This window comes from Pongo pygmaeus, chromosome 9 (genome assembly GCF_028885625.2).
Source record: "Pongo pygmaeus isolate AG05252 chromosome 9, NHGRI_mPonPyg2-v2.0_pri, whole genome shotgun sequence".
NCBI classification, from domain to species: domain Eukaryota; kingdom Metazoa; phylum Chordata; class Mammalia; order Primates; family Hominidae; genus Pongo; species Pongo pygmaeus.
Genome location: NC_072382.2, coordinates 32,739,747 through 32,761,626, shown reverse-complemented (window position 1 = coordinate 32,761,626; position 21,880 = coordinate 32,739,747).

Sequence of the window (21,880 nt, the reverse complement as noted above, 5' to 3'; positions counted from 1 at the left end):
CTTTTTTTGTGCTTTGTACATATACTGTCACAGGGCTTATACCATGGTGGCATCATTATATCTACTTACTTGTCTCTTATTCTAAATGCAATCCTTGAAGGCAGGGACTATGTTTTATCTATCATCTTGTTCTCAGCAGCCAGTCCAGTTTTCTTCTTTTTTGGCATAGGCATAGCAAGTGCTTAGTAAATGTTAAATGAAAGAAGAAGATAGGAAGAGACCTCCTAATACCGCAATAGAGAAGTCAGAAGTCATTGTTCTAAAGGACATTCAGTTTACTGAGATAAAAGCTTTTCTGTCCTATTCTTACCTTAGGCACAATTTTAACAAATTTTTTTTTTTTTAACCATAGCTGATTAGAAAGAACAGGTTAGAAGAGGTGGGGAAGAAGCTGTTAGAGGTAAGCATACTGAAAGCAGAAATGACACCTGACCCTCTGATGGCGATAAGAACGGTGAAATTACAAAACACACAATTGAGCGCTCAAGTATGGGCTTGTTTCACGTATGGGAAGCAAATTTAGGTGGCATAGGACATTCCTGCACAGCCCAACAATTAATATTCAATGGAATGTCCCGAGTTACAAGAAGGTTAAATTATACTTTGCATACTCTGCTTAAGAAAAAGCAAAAGCATTGAAACCTATTGGGTTTTTCATGGAAGAAAGTACAGCCATCTGGAAATGACACAGGGCTCTTTAATCATTAAGATGCTTGGGCATTTTCACACAGAAACTGTGTTGCTGGGTGGGGGAGATTCTGCAGTCTCATCACTACATTTGGGTATGAAGGCCATCTTGCCAATAAACAGGAGAATGGCAAATAGAAGATATCTTAGGACTTTGCTTCTCACGCTCTCCTCTTTGGAGCCCTGGGCTTTCCTTAGCATTCTCTTGTAGATGGTGCTGGGGGTTGGCGGGTGGTGGGGAATCGTGTTCTCTCTGTCTACCATGATTAGCCCCCTATTTTCTGTGCAACTGGTGGGGTATCAGAGGAAGATTTTGTTTGAAGGAAATAGTTCTCATCTGAAAAACATGGTAACAGTTTTGTTATGACAGATAATATGCGTATTGGATAGATGTTCTTAGCAGGCAGTGGTTAAGAGCATCATCGAAGGGAGTTCCAGTCCCAGCTCCTGGGCTTCACATCTCTGTACTTCAGTTCCCTCATTTGTAAAATGGGGATAATAATAGTACCTGTACTGGCTTGTTGTGAGAATTAAATTAGTTAAATAAAATATGTCAGGTGCTTAGAAAAGTGCCTAAGATATAATAAATGCTATGTTAAGTGTTTGCTGTTTATTATTTAAGAAGCTCCTTGATCAAGCATGCCCTGTAGGGGGAAGACAAAGCTCTGAAAACTGGTGCTATCTGAGCTTTGAAAAATGGGCAGGTACACAGCCATAAAAAAGAACGAGATCCTGGCCTTTGCAGCAACATGGATGGAGCTGGAGACCATTATCCTAAACAAACTAGCACAGGAACAGAAAACCAAATACTGCATGTTCTCACTTATAAGTGGGAATTAAACATTGAGTACACATAGACACAAAGAAGAGAACAAAAGACACAGAGGCCTATTTGAGGATGGGGGGTGGGAGAGGGTCAAAAAACTAACTATTGGTTATCGTGCTTATCATCTGGGTGATGAAATAATCTGTACATCAAACCCCTGCAACACATAATTTATCCATGTAACAAACCTGCACATGTACTCCTGAAACTAAAATGAAAATCTAAAAAAAATCCTGGGAGGTAAAATATGAATTTTTTATGTTATTATTTGTTTTGTACTTCATTTTGTAATTCCTCAAAATTAAAAGATCTTCAAATCGAGAGAACAAAAAACATAAATAAAAATAAATCTTATTTTGCCCAAAAATTTTAAAAAAGGAAAAGAGGTAGGTTATTTGCCACATGGAGAGGGGCAGTGCATTTTAGTTGGCAGATCAAGGCAAGGAGGGTGAAAGATTGTATGTCCAGGCACTGTCAGGAGCTAGTACACAGGAGATGTGCAGTAAATGGCAAATAGGTCCCAGGTCAGCCACTGTGGTCAGAATGTAAGGGTGGGAGGGAGGTGATGAAGAACAAACAGCGCAGTGCCTGTGCCGTGCTGGGGACGATCCGTCTCTCTTGTTTGCCTTGCTAAGGAACCAGAACTTCCTTCCCAGTGACATCTTTATTATTTATTTATTTATTTTTGAGATGGAGTCTCACTCTGTTGCCTAGGCTGGAGTGCAATGGTGCAGTCTTGGCTCACTGCAACCTCTGCCTCCCAGGTTCAAGTGATTCTCCTGCCTCAGCCTCCCGAGTAGCAGGGATTACAGGTGCGTGCCACCATGCCCAGCTAATTTTTGTATTTTTAGTAGAGACGGGGTTTCATCACGTTAGGCAGGCTAGTCTCAAACTCCTGACCTCAAGTGGTCCACCCGTCTTGGCTGCACAAAGTCCAGGGATGACAGGTGTGAGCCCGGCCCCAGTGACATCTTTAAATCTGCATTCTTTTTTTTTAATTATTATTATTATACTTTAAGTTTTAGGGTACATGTACACAATGTGCAGGTTAGTTACAGATGTATGCATGTGCCATGCTGGTGTGCTGCACCCATTAACTCGTCATTTAACATTAGGTATATCTCCTAAAGCTATCCCTCCCCCTTCCCCCTACCCCACAACAGTCCCCAGAGTGTGATGTTCCCCTTCCTGTGTCCATGTGTTCTCATTGTTCAATTCCCACCTATGAGTGAGAATATGCGGTGTTTGGTTTTTTGTTCTTGCGATAGTTTACTGAGAATGATGATTTCCAATTTCATCCATGTCCCTACAAAGGACATGAACTCATCATTTTTTATGGCTGCGTAGTATTCCATGGTGTATATGTGCCACATTTTCTTAATCCAGTCTATTGTTGTTGGACATTTGGGTTGAAGCTACCAATGACTTTCTTCACAGAATTGGAAAAAACTACTTTAAAGTTCATATGGAAACAAAAAAGAGCCTGCATCGCCAAGTCAATCCTAAGCCAGAAGAACAAAGCTGGAGGCATCACACTACCTGACTTCAAACTATACTACAAGGCTACAGTAACCAAAACAGCATGGTACTGGTACCAAAACAGAGATATAGATCAGTGGAATAGAACAGAGCCCTCAGAAATAATGCCGCATATCTACAACTATCTGATCTTTGACAAACCTGAGAAAAACAAGCAATGGGGAAAGGATTCCCTATTTAATAAAAGGTGCTGGGAAAACTGGCTAGCCATATGTAGAAAGCTGAAACTGGATTCCTTTCTTACACCTTATACAAAAATTAATTCAAGATGGATTAAAGACTTACATGTTAGACCTAAAACCATAAAAACCCTAGAAGAAAACCCAGGCATTACCATTCAGGACATAGGCATGGGCAAGGACTTTATGTCTAAATCTGCATTCTTGAAAGGTGCTCTGGCAGTGCTGTGGAGAATAAATAAATCAGAAAGGGAAGAGATGGATGAAGTTAGTGGCTGTTTTAAAGATAAAACTCATAGGGTGGGGTATGAGACAAAGAGAGGGAGAGGTCGAAGATGATTCTGGAGGTTCCTGGTTTGGGCAGTTGGGTAGATGAGATGCTGCTCATCAAGATAGGGAAGGCAGGAGGAGGAGCAGGTTTGGGTGGGGCAAAGGAATGAGTTCATTTCTGGGACAGTTGGATTTGAGCTGCCTAAAGGGAAATTGAGGGGGACATACTCAGTAGACAGCTGGATGGCTGAGGCTGGACCTCAGAAGAAAGGGAGCTAGAGATACTGATTTGGAAGTCAGGAGCTTATAGATGAGAGTTGAAACTTCAGGAATGCTTGAGTTCACTCAGGGAATGAGTACAAAGTGACAGAAGAAGAGGGAGAAGAATGGAACATGGGGGAACACAGACCACAGAGGGGCAGGCCCAGGAAGGGGTCAGCGGGAGAGATGAGGGAGGGACAATGTGACAAAGCTCTTGGCTTGGGTAAGGGGGATGCACAGCAGCTGTCAAGGGGGACACTCCCAGGCCTTGCCCACCCTGATAATTTATCTGAAAAACAATATTGCTCTCAAAGAGTAAGAAGGGATTTATGGTCTTGGGAACAGTGTGTTTTGGAGTTGGAAAGAATCTCAGAGATTTTATGGTTCACTGGTTTAAAAAAAGGTTTAAAGGAGACAGCTCTTTATCATAAAAAAACTGAAACTTTGCGCTAAATCCCAATAGATGATTGATAAACATAGAGCTGGCACAAATCCCAATAGATGATTGAAAGCCAGGCATGGTGGCTCACACCTGTAATCCCAACACTTTGGGAGGCTAAGGTGGTAGATTACCTGAGGTCAGGAGTTCAAGACTAGCCTGGCCAAGATGGTGAAACTCCGTCTCTACTAAAAATACAAAAAATTAGCCAGGTGTGGTGGCAGGTGCCTGTAATCCCTGCTACTTGGGTGGCTGAGGCAAGAGAACTACTTGAACCCGGGAGGTGGAAGTTGCAGTGAGTTGAGATCCTGCCATTGCACTCCAGCCTGGGTGATGGAGTGAGACTCTGTCTCAAAAAAACAAAAATCAAAACAAAAACGAAAACAAAAAACAAACAAAAAAAAACCCCACAGAGCTGCCATCATTGAGGCTGGAGCTGGACAGCTTCTCCCAAATGTCTTGGAGCAGCCTGTGGACCCCATCATTCCACATATATTTATATGCCAAGCCCCGCACTTAGCTCTGGTTGTAGCTGTGGATAAAAAGGCAGTTCTTGCCCCTGGGCTCAATGGTTTTCAACCTTGGCTGCACCTTAAAATCACCTTAGGAGCTTAAAAAAGTTCCCAATGCCCAGGCTGTGCCCCATACCATGAAATCAGAGTCACTGGGCAGACACCTCAAGCATCAGTAGTTTAAAAACTCTCCAGGTGACTTCAATGTGCAGTCACATTTGAGAACCAGCTAAGCTAAGTGCAGTGTAGACAATCTGGTGAGCTAAAGTATTTCTACTGAACCTAAATGGTAGAACCTTGGACCTGTTCACTCTCCTCGTTTTATTCATGAGGGTCCAGGAGTTAAATCAGCCAAGGTGGACAGAGAAGGTATTGGGCCTGGAACCTCTGTCCCCTGACTTCTTAGCCCACATTCCTGTCTTCCTACACACTAGTGTGGCCTCAGCTTGCTGGGCGCTGTATGACCCTTAACCTGGTTGGTCACTGGGCTTGGATGTTAAGTAAAAACCTGGTGAATGATCTGCATTGTTCTCCCTTTTCACCAAGGCTGTCTTCTTTCTCTGTGAAAAGCTAGTTGAATTCTTTCTCTAAATGGGGTATTCTTCATTCAGAGGCAGCACAATGGACCTCTTTCACTGACAATTCAGTTTCTAGAAACAGAGACTGTGGGGCCTGCCAGCAATCTCCTTGTGAAACTGGCATGCTCTCGGTTCTGAAAATGAACCATGGGCACCAACACCTGGAGAAATAAGGAGCCCCTGTTTAAGCTGAGAAGGGTGCTGGAGGCACCTGTGTGATGTTGGGTCAGTGGAGGAACTTCTCTGAGCATTAGTTTCAGACTGAAACATTAGGACATAGGATTGCTGTGAGGATTAAATGACTTGATGTGTACAAAGGGTGGGGCACCCATTATGGGCCAAGTGCTAAGCTAAGGCTCTTGTATACACAATATGAAATTTAATCCACAGAATTAAATCAGCAAATTCGATGTTGTAGATTGTTATCCCCAGTTTATAAACGAGGATACTGAAGCCCAGAGAAGCCAAGTAACATGTTCAATGCTACACAGTCATTGAAGGAGTTGGTCTTGGGCTTCCCCACAGTGAGAGGTCAGTATTATGTTAGCTATTGCATTTTGTGAGACATTGTTTAGAATTCAGATGGGAGGAAAGAAAAGATGGCATGGGAGGCAAGATTTTTTTTATTACTTTGGAGATTGTGCTCAGAACCATGATATTTAAGCTAGAAGCTGAGGAGTTTCATACTGGGAACAGGGGGAAAGAAACTAATTTTTGCTGGGTGCAATTTAAGCACTATCCCATGCCTGTTTTGTGTACGTTATTTAATCCACAGGAATAAACCTGCAAGGAAGGTGTTGCAGATTTTTATCCCTATGTTGGAAATGAGGATTCGGAAGCTCAGAGAATGTAAGCAACATGCCCAGTGTCACGGTGCAAGGTCAAAACCAGACTTTGGACCAAGATCTATCTGGCCTTGGAAGCATCTCCCCTTTGGCCTGGTCTTTGCTATGAATGTCTTGTTGACGCCAAAGAATAAAGTCACCTACATGTTTCAGTTGACTTTTTAACTTCCTTATTAATGTCATCCCCACTCCCAAGTTCCCATAATAATCAGACAGGGCGGTTTCCTAGGCTATTTCCTTGGTAGTCAGATTGGGAGGAGAATGGCACTAATACTAATACTAATAACCATAATTATGAGTAACATTGATTGAACACTGTGTACCAAGTGCTCAATATGTTCTGGACACTGTTGCAAGAACTTGACAGATATTATCTCATTTAATTCTTACAATGCTCCTATATAGTTAGAATAGTTACTCTCCCCCTTTTTGGAGATGGGAAATTGTGGCACAGATCAGTTGACTAACTTGTTTAATATTACACAGCTAGTCACAAAGGAGCTGGGTTTTTTTTTTGTTTTTTTTTTTTGTTGTTGTTTTGTTTTTGAGACAGGGTCTCTCTCTGTCTCCCAGGAGTGCAGTGGTGCGATCTCAGCTCCCTGCAACCTTCACCATCCCAGTTCGAGTGATCCTCCCACCTAAGCCTTCTGAGTAGCTGAGGCTACAGACATGTGCCACCAAAGTCGGATAATTTTTTGGATTCTTTTTTAGAGATGGATGTCTTGGTATGTTGCCCAGGCTGGTCTTGAACTCTTGGAATCAAGCGATCCTCCTGCCTCGGCCTCCCAAAGTGCTGGGATTATTTGCGGAAGCCACTGTGTCTGGCTGAGCCAGGATTTTAGCCATGTGGTGAAACCCAGAAATCACTTGGTGGGACTTGTCGGAAGCAGATATTGTGGTCCTCATGCCTATTGACCTGGTTTTCTATTGGCAGCTGCCAGGTGTTTGATGAGGGAGTGCTCACGGGAATGACTGTCCTTCCACTTGATTTTGAGGGAACAGTGGTTCCTGGTGTGTGAGTTTTAGAGTGAGCCTGAGGGCAAGGTCTCTGACTGTTTCCTGCTTGTAGATGTCCATGGACTTGGTCTGCATTTAACTCGTCTCCAACCTGCTCCCTCAGCTGGGCTCTCAGGCCTACCACATACCCCTGCCCTCTGAGAACCCAAGACAGAATTCCCTGCCTCCTTTAAGGAGGGGAGCTCCCTTCCCAGAGGTGGGTCTCTTGTGCTTTCTTGCCTTGTTCTCATGCCACACTCTCTGCTTCAGGCCACCTTTGTTTCCCCAACCTTGGATCCGGGAGTCAGATCCGCATCCTGTCTTGGATGGCTGGAGATCCCTTGTGTGTCTCTGACCTTGGCTACCATATTTTTACATTTGAACAAACTTAATGTGGAGAGATTAACTTGCTCCAAGGCACACAGTAAGAAGTAGCCAAGCTAGGATTTGAGCCCAGGTCTGTCTGACACCAAAGCTCCTAGCCTCTATCCCCTGTGGCTTCCCATGTCTTTTTTTGCCCTTCTATCTCTTCATTCTGAAGTCTGAAGTGTCACATGGGTGAGGGAGCACTTGGGTCATTTGGGAGAGGAGGGTGGCTCCTCTCCTTGACATTTTCTCCCTGCCCAAACTGTGTGCCCTGTGAGCTCTCAGATCTGGAACTAGGGGGATCCTGCACAGTTTGTCTGGGGTAGAGTGTAAATAAGTCACTTGTCTTTCTCTCTGAGAGTGACAAGAACGGCTCTGTCATGTGTGAATGTGTGTGTACATTTGCATGATCCACCCTCCCTTACTTGTCCCTCCTGACAGACAGCTGATCCTGTGCCTGAGTTTGATTCATTTTGGGTCAAAAACAACCCCTGTCTGAACATAAGAAGTCATCCCAGCAAGACTGGAGGGTGAGACAACGTGGTGCTTGCAATGAGTTCATTTTAACTGGTGACTTTTTCCACCTGAGTTCTTATGTGTGAAGAGTGAGTCTTGGTGTGGGGAGGCATGCCAGGGGAAGCTAAAAACACAGTCAGGCTCTCTAGGGAGAGTTGAGGTCTTCCCACTGCAAATACTTAGGAGCACAGCCCCTGGACCAGTTGCAGAGGGTGGGGTGGGGCTGCTGGTGCAGACCTTGGGGTACCATGCATTCTGTAGTGAGCATTTACCAGGCTCATGGCAGCTGGCTTTTTTGAATACCCTTGTTCGGTTTGTTTCTGCTTTCTGAGTCTTGGTTCCCCAACAGAGGAGCCAGACTCATGTCTTCTCAGCCCCCTTTACAGCTGGGTCACGGAATAGGACTTGGCTCCTTCAATGAGATGCCCCCAAAGTGGAATTTGATTTTGAAGGGGGGTACTATGAAAAAGCCCACTTTTTATATTACCCCTATAAGGGGTAATTTGCAGAGATTGCAAGGGATCCATTTTCAGGGGCAGCAGTGGTTAAGGTCCTGGCAGGGTCAGTGTGGAGTCTGTGCCTAGTGGTGCTAGCAGTGTCATCTCTGCAGGAGCACCTGGGGATTGGGTGTTATTCTTGGTGGCAGAGTTTCCAATCTGATCCAGATACTCAATATGCTTTAAATATTTTGAGGTGTGTTAAATGGCCCAGGCTATGGTCTATCTTGGTATATCTTCCACAGATGCTTGAAAAGAATGTGCATTATGCTGTGTCTGAGTGGAGAGTTCTATAAATGTTGATTAGATCCTTTTGGTTGATGGTGTTGTTAAGTTCTATATTCTCACTGATAATGTGTCTAGTTGTTCTCTATCAGTTGTTGAGAGACGGGTATTGAAGTCTCCAACTGTAACTGTGAACTTCTCTATTTCTCCTTTCAAGTTTTTGCTCCATATATTTTACAGCTCCATTGTTTGGTGCATACCTATTCAAGATTGCTATGTCTTCCTTGTGTATTGACCCTTTATCTTCATTATGTAATGTTCTTTCTACCTCTGGTAATCTTCTTTGCTTTGAAATTTACTTTATCAGATATTAATATAGCCACCTTGCTTTCTTTTTATTAAAGTTTGTGTGACTTTTTCTTCCCATCCTTTTTTACATTCAACCTACCAATATCATTATTTGAAGTGAAACAACATATAGTGAAATCATATTTTATGATCCAGTCTAACAACCTCTGTCTTCTTTGTGTGTTTAATCTCTGTATCTAGACAAACATTTAATGCAATTGCATTTAATGCAATTGTTGGTGTGTCAGGCCTTAAATATGCCATTTTATTTTTTGTTTTTTGTTTGTTCTCTGTTTTTCTTTCTCTGTTTTATTTTATCTGCCTTCCTGTGGTTTATTTGAACATTTTTAAAATTAAATTTTGATTTTTCTGTTATGTTTTTGACTGTACCTCTTTGACAGCTTTTTTAGTGGTTGCTCTAAATATTATATATGTGTGTTTATATACACGTACACACACATATAAAACTTTTATATGTATATTAAAAACTATATATATACTTTTATATATACATAAAACTTGTTACAGTCACCTGGCATGGACATATACCTGTTCAGGTGAAGTGTAAAAACTTATCTCCCTTTATATCCTTTTACACCCTTCATTTATATTTTATATATTTCCTTCAAATACACTTAAAAACATATTAGGCAATGTTATAATTTTTGCTTCAATTATCAAATATAATTTAGAAAACTCAAGAGAAAAAATGATTATAGATTTCACTTATATTTTTGCTGTTATCATGTTCTCTTTTCTTCCTAATGAAGAAAAAAGATTTCTTTTTTTGGTCTAAGATTTCGTTTTTTGGTCTTCTTTTTTTTTTTTTTCCTTTTTCTGTTCAGAGAAGTTTCTCCACCCTTTCTTTTAGAGTAGTCTGGTGGTGACAAGTTTTCTTAGTTTCCTTCATCTGAGAATGTCTCAATTTCTTACTCATTCCTGAAGGATATTTCTGCTGGATATTGGATTCTGAGTTGACAGTTCTTTTCTTTCAGCATTTGAGTAATTTTTTCATGCCACTCCCTTTTTTCTTCCTTAGTTTCTGATGAGAAATACAGTGTCATTCAAATTGTTTTTCTTTTATAGGTATGGTGTTTCTCTCTAGCTGCTTTTAAGATTTTTGTCTTTGAATTTCAGAGGTTGACTATGATGTATCTTGGAATGGATTTCTTTGGATTTATCTTGTTTTGGGTTTGCGGCTCAGCTTCTTCAATCTGTAGGTTTATGTCTTGCAAATTTGGGAAGTTTTCAGTCATTATCTCTTCAAATACTTCCTCAGGACTGCCCTCTCTCTCCTTTCATTCTGGAATTCCCATGACATGCATTTAAATCTTTTCTGATAATTCTGTAAGTCCCTGAGGTGCTGTTGATTTTTTTTTCATTCCAATTACCTCCCTGTTATTCAGACTGGGTTATTGTTCTACTTCTATCAAGTTGGCTGTTTCTTTTCTCTGTGCCCTCCAATCTGTTGGTGAGCCCATTCATTAAGTTTTTAAATTTTTTGGTCATTATGTTTTCTAGTTTATCTTCCATTTATTTACTGTGACATTCTATTTCTTTGATGAAACTTTGTATTTCTTCACTTGTTTCAAGTATCTTTATAATTTGTACACTGAAGCACTTTAATGATATTTGCTTGAAAATCTTTGCAGATAATTCTAATGTTTCTGTTATTTTGATGTTGACATCTATTGATTGTCTCTTTTACATTCAAGTTAAAATTTTCTTGATTCTTGGTGTGGAGAATTATTTTTTATGGGAAGTGGACATTTTGGTTATTATGTTATGCTACCCTAGATCTTACTGACACCTTCTGTTTTAGCTGGGCTTTATTTTATTGATGCTGCTCTAGTAGAGGAAGTGGAGAGCTGCCTTGCTGGTCTACTGACACCTGAACTGGGGAAGGTTCCTCATTACAAGGGCAGGATTGGGAGTTTTGGTTCCCCACCAGGCCTTCACTGATACCACGCTGGCTGGGAAGGGTAGGAGTGCCTTGTTACTGCTTGTCACATGTCGTCCACTGACACTGCAGTAAAGGGAAGTGGCCTCATTATGTCTGGGTGATGGTAAAGCCCTGACTTCTCCTTTAGCTCCTCTGACACCATCCTGCACAGAAGCAGAAAGGCACCCTGATATCGCTGGCTGGGGGTAGAGGTCGAGGCTCCCCATGAGAGATCCACCTACACTGTGGTAGGTGGGTGCTTGTTACCACTGGGTGGTGATGAAAGTCCCAGCTCTCTACTTGGCCTTCTCTGACACTATGCTGGCAAGGGGTGTTAAGGAGTCATAAGACAGCCTGGCAAGAGTGGAGGTCTAAGTTCCCCACTTGGCCTTTGCTGGCCCTGGTGAGGGTGGGCACAGTTTTTTTTTTTCTGTGATATTTGGCTGGACTAGAGCAGTTATTGCCTAAAAGTTTCCTGTCTTGCTACCTTCCGCCTTTCCTGGTCCTTGGCTAAAGAGAGTTGGCTTTTATTGGGACTTTTAATGTCTGTGCTCATTTGCATTTCTGGATTAGAAAATACATGCTTCACTTAAGCCTGGGATATAAGAGACAAAAAGAAAACCCAGAAATCTCACATCTGTGACTTTCCTGGGGTCCCAACTACCTAGCCTGTCTGCCTTCCTCTATGCACCTTGCAGAATTTCCTTGTGATTCTTTTATATTGTCTATGGTTTTCAGACATACTTAGTGGGACAAAGAGTGTGAAGTACACCTACTCCATTTCCCCAGAAACAGAAGTCCCAATGTCCTTTGAAAGTTTCCTTTTTGCAGAAACTAGCCATACTGTGCTCTGTTGTTTGCAACAAAGAACCCCGGCTGATACCCTTTCCTTTTGTGAAGGTCAGGAGCAGAGAAGAGCTGTCCCCCGAAGCTGAGAACATTGGTCTCATCAATAAGTTCCCAGAAGTGGTAGCCCTCTGCTTTGCCTGTGAGTGACTTTCCTCTGTTTTCTCCAGATCACAACAGGTTATCTTCAGAACATGACCAAAAACATTCTCATGACTATTTTTCCCCTTTGTCTTTTTTCAGATCCAGACCGGCGGATACTTTCTATTTTTTTAATTTCACAAGTAATACTTGTTGCTTATAGAAAATTTAGAACATAGAGATAAGTGAAACAGAGACCACCTACATCAGAATAGCTACTGCTAATCTATGATATATAAATATTTTGTCTACATATGTGTAATATAAATATAATACAGATACTCTTTGAACTTACAATGAAATTACGTTCAGATAAGCTCACTGTGAGTTGAAAATATTCTAAGTCAGAAATGCATTCAATGTGCCTAACCCACCAAATATCATAGCTTCACCTAGCCTATCTTAAATGTGTTCAGAACACTGACATTAGCCTACAGTTGGGCAAAATAACCTAACATAAAGCCAATTTTATAATAAAGTATTGAACATATCATGTAATTTATTGAGTACTGTACTGAAAGTGAAAAAAGGTTGCTTGTATGGGTACTCGAAGTATGGTTTCTACTGAATGCTTATCATTTTTTGCACCATTGTAAAGTCAAAAAATCATAAGTCAAACCATTTTAAGTCAGGAACTGTCTGCATATTATTATATCTATGCAATAAAATATACCATATGCTGTACTTTTTGTTTAGCAACTTGCTTTTTCACTTAACCAGATATCTTAACATCTTTTCACTGCAATAAATACAGTTTTAAATAATCATTTTTGATGGTTACATATATTCAATTGTAAGAACATAGTTATTTACACATCTGTTCTGTAATGTAGAATACAGAGACTATTTCCAATTTTTTCCATTGTAAACAATTCTGCATGGAGCTTCTTTGTAGATAGTCATTGTGCACTTATCTGATTATTTTAAGATAATCTCCTAGGAATGGAATTGCTGGGCTGTAGGGAATGCACATTTTTGAAAAGATATCTTTTGATATGTAACTTCACCTAGCCTCCCTATCCTGCTTTTAGTCCTAATCCCGTTTCTTGGCTCTCATTTGACTCCAGAGTGATCTCGTTCACAGAGCACCCATGGTGCCTCCTTCAGAGGCCCCTCTATTTCTTTCTGTCCACAAGCGCTAGTTTGCAATAGGATGACATGTGAAAAGTTAATGCACATGCTACCACACCTTCCATCTTCCACTTTATCACATCCTAAGGGCCTTTCTTCATTCATGACATGGTGTAACTTCTGCACAAAGGTGGCAAGTGTTTAATTTTAGGTTCAAGTGTTTAAGGATCCAGATGTAAGACAGCAAGATTTGGGAAGTAGATGTGATCAGTCAGTTCCTTCCCTCACAACTGACCTCCGACCTTCTGGGAATAAAAAAGGTAGAGATGAAATAAAGGGGCTAGGCATGAGTGTGAGTGGCCCTATTTTGTGTCCCCCTCCAAAAAGGAAGGTGTAACTTGGCAACAGGGGCATGGTAGTCCTATTTGTTTGAACAAAATTTTCAACGATGGCCAATATCATGTAAAGCCAGTAAAAGTAAAAACCAGCTGGTGGGGTAGGGAGGAAGTTTCCCATCAACTCTGAGGTTCATGAGGGTCCTCCAGGGAACTCCTAGGAGTCAGCAGATCTAGGGCTGCCATGAATGGCTGTGTAGTGTGCACACAGCATAAATGTGCTGGCCAAGGGGTCATGGAATTGAAATCCACTTCCTCTTTCATTATCAAGAGTTGGGCTCTGGTAAAGGACTGTGCCCATCTAGGTAAAGGGATGCACTTTTCTTTGTACAAAGTACAATCCACTTATAAACCATGTACCCACAGAGCAGCATGTACCCAGAGGAGGTTTCTTTTCAAATTCTTCCGCCTAAATGGGGCACCGTTTTTATACAGGCTGCATAAAGGCAGATGATGCTTCTGCATGAATATACTTCGAAAACCACAATAAGTGTTTACCAGTACATAGAATTTGGCCTTCTATGTTGAGTCCCCTGTTTGCTAGTAAATTTCAAAACAAGTTCAGTACATTTCCTTGTCCCGAACTTAGAACATGACTGGTTGGGTGTAGGCAAGAGGCCAACAGCCTGTCAGAAGAGCAGTGACTGATATTGTCACTAAACTATGGAGAAACGTGCTAGGCAAGACCTTATCTTTGCAGAATCTTCTCTTGTGATATTTTGGGGATCTATATATCTCAACACAAGGAGACCAAGGGAACCCTTCAGTGAAACACCCTTATTTTGCAATCAGAAAATGATGACATTGAGAAACGGTAGCCTATTCTCAAGACTACAAGGTGGTGGAGCTGGAACTCAAATCTGAAGCATCCTGGCTGTGTTCCTAGGATTCTTTAGTTGGCTTTGTGATTATGGGAATCACATTGCCAAAGAAATGATGGGGTCTTCCTCACTGGTCTTTCCCCAAAAGGTAGATATATACTTCTTAGAAATGTTCTAGGCATGGTCCTACCTCCAGGGAGGAGTATGCCTCACACTACATGGGAAGTCTGGGAATGTGCCCTCCTGTGATGTCAGTGAAAGGGGCAATCTCTATATCAATGGCTTCTGCAGCATAAAATGCCTCCTTATTCTTGCCCTGGTGCTAACTCAGCCATATCTACTTCCTGGGCTGCAACATGGCCACTCCAAACAACAAAAGCAATAATAATAACAACACTAATGACGGTAAACATCATCATCATCTTGCTTGGTTGAGGCAGAGCACCTTTGATCTGGGGATCTCCAAGCATGTTGCCAACATGATCCAGTGGCTAGTGTCATTATCTCCCTTTTACAGACAGAGAAAATGAGACACAAGAAATTTAAGCCAGAAGCTCAAGGTCATGTGGGGTATTATTAGTTGGGGCATGTGAGGAGCTCAGATTGTTAGCTCTGAAATAAAAGCTCAAGGCACTTAACAGGCTTTTGGTTGGCAATGGCCACTCTTTATGAAGACTGTATGTTTTTATAAACTATGCCATAAAAGTAAATGCCAATCATTAGATTTTATTTCAAGCATGTCTTCCACAATCTTAAATGCAGTGAGCATGTGGCAGAACTTCCCCCGCTCTGAGTAACCAGTTCCACATATATCTCCTCTCTAACACTCAGGTAGGTCTCTAGTGGTTCAGGAAGGTGAGCCTAATCTTCTCTACCAAGACTCAAGGTGGGCATTATGTGGCAGAGGAAGCACTGGCCAGAGTCTCGGGGACCTCAGTTTGAAACACAGCTCTCCCTTTATTGGCTGTGCCACCTTAGAGAAGGCATTTATATTCTCTGGGCCCTCTCCTTCAACTGTCATGTGAAGAATTTGCATGCAATAATTTATGTTATGTTTTAAAAATGAATTCATAGTTTTGTGAAAATTCATCCTACTACATTTTTTTTGTTTTGTTTTCAAGCCCTTTCCCAGAGGCCTCAGAGAACCTGCCTTTTCCTAGGTTTGAGCCTTTGAATTGAATATTCCACATCTTCTTCTTTGTTGCTATATTATCAATCATTTTTCAAAGAGTTTCAAATTTTTGAAAGCAACAAAGATTCAATCATAGATCAGGGAAGGAAATAGACACCAATCCAGGTATTTCAAGCAGAGAGGGATTCATTTCAGGGAATTAGGAGCTTAAAGAACTGTTGTTAAGGGCTGGGGGAGTGGAAGTTTGGATAGGTATCATTGCACTATCCCGAAGACATTCCATTGTAGCTGTGATCTAAATGTCATGGAACTGCTGCCCCTGCTGTTTTCACTATGAGTGTCTCTGGCACTCATGGCACAGGTGACTGGACACTGGAATGAGGACTCTCTAAGCACTCATATCTCTATTATATTGATGCTTCACACAAGGGCATTATTGGGGGAATCTAATTTGCCTCTAGAACCATGCCTTTAGGGGTATGTTGATTTTTTTTTTCTAGCTCCTGAGTTACAGAGAATGGGAAATTACTGCCAACAGTCCTGTTTAGCACAAACACTGCAAATGTCACCTTCCCTGGTGTATTAGTCAGGATAAGTTCTGCTATGCTGTAGTCATAAACAACCCTAAAATTTCAGTGACTTAATACGACAAATGTTGATTTCTCACTCACCAAATATCTGGTGCAGGCTGGGTGACCTTCCTCCTTGTTATAGGCATATCATCTTCTAGAACAAATGACCTTCAAGACATCAAGGCAGGAGAAGAAAGAGAGAGATGGAGCAGGCACAGGTATCATTAAGCACTTCAGCTCAGGAGTGGCACGTGTCACTTATGTCTGTAATTTGTGTCCAAAACTAGTCACGTGGCTCACCTAGCTGTGAGGCAGGCTGGGAATACTGGGAAGCACATGGAATATTTGGTTAACACTAGCTGTTTCTATTACTCATGGTAAAAAGAGGAGGTGTTTCGGTTTCAAGTTGGGGTGAGCCTGGTTCTCAATCTTTCTTTCCTTCTCTGAAAGTGCAAGTGCCAGAAGACACAGATTTTAGGGCTTCTCCAATGCCAACCTGAACACATGGCTTATTAGGTGTTTTGGAACCATAACCTGTAGATCTGTGTGGCATCTTTGAAGAATCAGCAAAAATGTTCCTTCTCTATAAATAACTCTCTGACTGATTTAATTTGGCACCAAAAATTTCTACCATTAATATGCAGTTTTTGAGCTACCTTAAGGATATGCATATTTCAGTAGGTTAAGCAATGAGTCATCTTGGATTATACTGGCACACTTTCAGGGAGTAGCATGTGGGATGAATGTGCTGAAGGCATGTATGGAGGGATGAGAAAGGAAAATTGGTGTGAGGGGATCATCTGGATCAGCAAGAGGGCTCTGGGGACCAGAAAGGAGAGGACTGTATACCCCAAGGAAGAAGAGAAGGAGGCTTCATAAAGATTCTGCACATCCCACCTTTGCCAAGGCTGGGATGTGCTGGGTCCTCCAGGGCACCTACATCTTTACCCAATCTCATCCAGTAAGGTCACAGATTCTCTGGACTAAGCCTGCTTTTAGAAGATAAACTCAGAAAGATCCATCCAACTAAAGTGTAGCAAAGAGAAGTGAGGTTGAAATGTATTAGTTGATTAATCTCCCCTGGCTTAGAGGGCAGCAGGTCTGCCCGTGGGGGAAGATGGATTTTAAATGCTGACTCAGCCACCTACTCACTGGAGCTCCCATGGACTTGTAAAACAGCCATGTGACCTTGGACAAGGCGCTTAATATTGCTGCACTTCTATTGGAAGAATTCAGTGAGGAATGCGTGATGGGGCCAAGGTAGAGAATTAATGGATCCAAGCTCAGCATCCCTTCCCATATTTATTTCTGTAAAATAAAGTGTGTGAACCAGATCTTTCTGCAGAGTCCTGGATCTCCATGGTTTTCTTAAGGGACAGAGGAGATGGGGAGGAGGCTGAGTTGGGGAACAGCATCTGGACTCTCCAGTCTTGTTTAAACCTGAGAAATCCCAGGTAAGATTTAGTTCGGAAAAAAAATGTGTTTTGCTGTGAAAATGAACTCTGAAATCCTCTGGAGTGGGTGATCACCAGAATTTCTTTTCACTAACACATTATCATCCCAAGAAATAGTAATGTTTATGAAAATGCCTTAAAATGATAACACACTATACAAATGTAAAGCTATATTATTGTCACTATCATTTTTTCATTGTGGTTTTAGCTTGAATTTTGGTTAGAACAGGTCATAGTATCAGCTTCCATAACTCTTCCCAATAGCTCCACTAAATTATTGCAAAGCCCATTTAAAGTGAGATTGTTCAGAATGAGATGAGAGGCTCCTATCTTTTCTTAGGAAGGAATGTATTTTTGCAGTTCAACTCAACGTATTCATTGATATTACCATATCTAATACAGTGATAGGGTGTTTCTGTCTGTCTCTATCTGTCTCTGTTTCTCTTAAAAACAAGATTATTGACAGGATGTGGTGGTGCGGACCTGCAGTCCCAGCTACTCAGAAAAGCTGAGGAGGCAAGATGGTTGGAGCCCAGGAATTCACGACCAGTCTGGGCAACATAGTGAAGCCCTGTCTGTAAAAATGAAAACAAAAAGATTATCAAGGTGATGTTTCAAGAGTGTTTATAAATATTTTACCATTTGTATAAAATTTCAAACCATGCAACTAATGCTAAATATTGCTAATTGATACTTGAATATATGATAAAATATAAAACAGGTGTGGAAATGATGAACCCACAATTCAGGAAAATGCTTAAAACAATTCAACATCTGGAAACCACTCATGGCATGGAGTAGGTACTCAAAAAATACTATAAAACAAATAACAACTGGCACTTTTTGGGGAAGGTGGAAGAATAAAAGTAAGGGAGGTGTGCTGAGACTTCGATTTTAATATCTTATTTCTTAGGCTGAGTGTTACACAGGCATTTGTAATCATATGTACTTTTGTACACTTGAAATATATATATTTGTGTGTGTGTGTGTGTGTGTGTGTCAGAGTCTCACTCTGTTGCCCAGGCTGGAGTGCAGTGGTGTGATCTCGGCTCATTGCAACCTCCAGCTCCCAGGTTCAAGTGATTTTCGTGCCTCCATCTCCTGAGTAGCTGAGACTACAGGCAAGCACCACCACGCCGGCTAATTTTTGTATTTTTAGTAGAGATGGGGTTTCGCCATGTTGCCCAGGCTGGTCTCGAATTCCTGGCCTCAAGTGATCCGCTCACCTTGGCCTCCCAAAGTGCTGGAATTACAGGCACGAGCCACCATGCCTGGTCTGAAATATTTCATAATGTAAAAAAGCTAAACCGAAATCCAGATATCTACTTTCAAGGTGCTTACAGGCCAGACCTAGGATTATTTCTACTAACTGATATTTATTATCCCAGCACCAGCATGTTTGGCTGTGTGTCATGGGTAAGTTACTCACCTTTTCTGAGACAGTGTCATCATTGTAAAATAGGGATAACAGAGTTTAGACCTTGCAGAGTTCTTCAGATTAAAGGAGATAATCAGTACGTGGCACTGAGTACCTGGAATATATTAAATGGTGTGTGCTCAGAGATATGATCGCATACAGTATCTTGGATCTGCCCAGCAACTCTATGAAGATGAGGAAACAGACTCAGGCAGGTCAGAGCCAGAACATAATGTTTCTGGAATTTGAACTTAAACGTTCCCCTTTCTCTTATACAGGCTGAGTGTTAAAGGAGTTGTAAAAATGGAATTTGCCTGTTGCCTGCATCTCCCTCTCTTTTTCTTCCTCTGTGTCCTCTGAATATCCAGCACAAATGGGACTTTACAGTGTTGGCCTCAATGCTGTAGGCTGCTGTGTGCACACTTGTCTTCAGCTCCCTGAGTTAGCAGAGCATTGCCCCAACTCTGCCCTCTGGCCAGCCCATGTGCCTTACAACTTTCTGTTGCCAAAAGAGAGCCCTGCTCATTCTCTAGACTCAACCAACAAAAGCTGCCTACCGTTTTCAGAATGCCAATGGGCAGTGAGAAGGGCAGAGCTTGTGTCCTGAGCTTGGCAGCCATCTTGCTTGGTGTTAACAAAGAGTAATTAAATGATCTCATAAAACTCAGTGGTGGAGGTTGTGGTTCAGAGCAAGCTGGGTCAATGCCAAGGCTAGTTTGGCTTCATCTGGTCCATAGCCCCACATTTCTCTTCTGATGCTTCAGTTCTGGGAATGAGAACCAGTCTGAGTGTAAGAAGACTTGGGTTTGAATCTGTCTCCTCCAATCACTAGCTGACCTTAGAAAAGTGACTTAACCTCCCGAGCTGCTATTTCCTCATCTTAAATGGTGATAGTAATCTTTCCTTACCTTAAGGTTGTTGAGCAGCTTAAATAATATAATGAGTTGAAAGCTTTTTGTATGATCTGTTATTAGGAGTACAGATAGTGTTTTATAAACAAGAGGATAGAAATAAAAAAAAAAAACAGGATTCTGAAGGCTGGACTCATTGTATTCCTTGCAAACTACCCACTGAGCCCCAACTCTTCTGTTGGCTCAAAGTCACTTCTCAGAGCAAACCAGATTGTCCTGAACCCTGCACTTGCCAATATCTCCTCCTCTTCCCTAATGTCAGCTCTGGGCTGGAGTTGTGGTGGGTGAGGGGAAGACAGGATAAATGAAAAATTGACGTTTTAAGAAAACTATGGTATTCTTGGATGCAAAGGCATGAGAATGATACATTGGACTTTGGGGCTTGGGGGAAAGGGTGGGGGGGTGGCGAGGGATAAAAGACTACACATTGGGTTTAGTGTACACTGCTCGGGTTATGGGTGCACCAAAATCTCAGAAATCACCACTAAAGAACTGATTCAGGTAACCAAACACCACCTGTTCCCCAAAAACCTATTGAAATACAAACAGAAAATTAAAAAAAAAGAAAACCTATGGTATTGTTGGAAGAAGCACAGTGGTGAAGTGGAGTAGACGCAGACATGGAAGTGATGTGAACTTTGGTAAGTTGCTGAGCGTCTGAGGATGATTTCCCTCATCTGTCAATCAGGGAACAAAATCCCTTACTTGTACAATGAGTATTATAAGGATCAATTCAGATGATGCATGTAAAGATGCAATGTAGGACTGGTAGGTAGCAAGCATTCCATAAATGGCAGCTATTAATAAGTAATAATCACCAAGTGGTTGGCTGCCTTTCATGAAAACATTCCCAGCAAGCTGCTCTTCTGTCGGCTCAAAGTCACTTCTCAGAGCAAACGAGATTGGCCAGTTCTTTCTTTCCAAGGCTTTTCTGGATATTTCATTTGTCCTAGATTTCTCCTGTATACAAAGCTCAGGAGCGAGGACCCCCACAGTTGGGCTTGCACAAGGATAGCCTTGGGGGGCTTTTTCTAAGAGCTATGACTTTGAATGGTCTCTTCATCAATGCTAACAGGTGAGGGCTGATGGAAGTGGTCATGTTTTAAAATGCCTGATGTCCGGAAACACAGAGATGTGTACATAAAACATTCATTCATTCAAGATGGAATTAGTGCCCCAGACACAGAGGCAGGGGATAAATAGCAAACAAGGCTTGATTCCTGCCTTCAAAGAGCTTACTGTCTTGTAGGGGAAACATGAGTAAATTCAGCAGAGTAAGGGCTCTAATTGGGTAAATGGGGGCTGGGCTGCCCATGTCCTTGAGGTGGTGGGAAGGCTGCTGATCTGGGGTGCCAGGAGACCTGAGTTTTGATGCAGGCTCTGTGACTTTGAGCAGGTCATTTCCAGCTTCTGAGCTTCCATTTCCCTAGCTGAAAATGTGGGGCTTGCCATACTCGATGCTGTACTCTATGAGTCTTTGCAGCTCTGACATCTTTTTTTGTTTTGGTCACTCAGAGACTCCAGGATTGGGAGAACAACCTGCATTCTGATTTAAAGTGTGAATCTAATAATTTCAAAAAGAAAGGGACTAAAAGGGACAAACTTGTTTCTGTTTATTTTCCATCCTTTTTTGGGGAAGTGTAACATTTGAAATCAAATTCTCATTGGCTTAGCCAATGTGTAGACTTCGAGGGGAAATTCTCACTGCCCAGAGAAGTGACTAAAAACGACCACTGCAGCCAAAAGGAGAAGTTTTTTAAAAAAATCTGTGCTCTACAGATGGATGAAGTGCTGCTGCACATGGACAGAGTGGATCTGGACATTCAGCGTGAGCGCAGGGAGCCTGAGAATGGATTGGTTGAGCATAGACAGGGTGACCTATCGACATTCACTGTGGTCCTGATCTATGTGGCCTCTTCCTAAGGGAAGATTTTTCTTAAGGTTGTTTCCTTTTTCAGCAGATATTTGTGAAGAAACTGTATCTGTAGTCTCATTTTGTCCTTACAATGACCCTGATGGATGGGAGGTAGAGGGATGATGATCAGTAAGAGCTGGCAAAGCACCAGGAACTAGCAAGAGCAGGACACCTTTTCC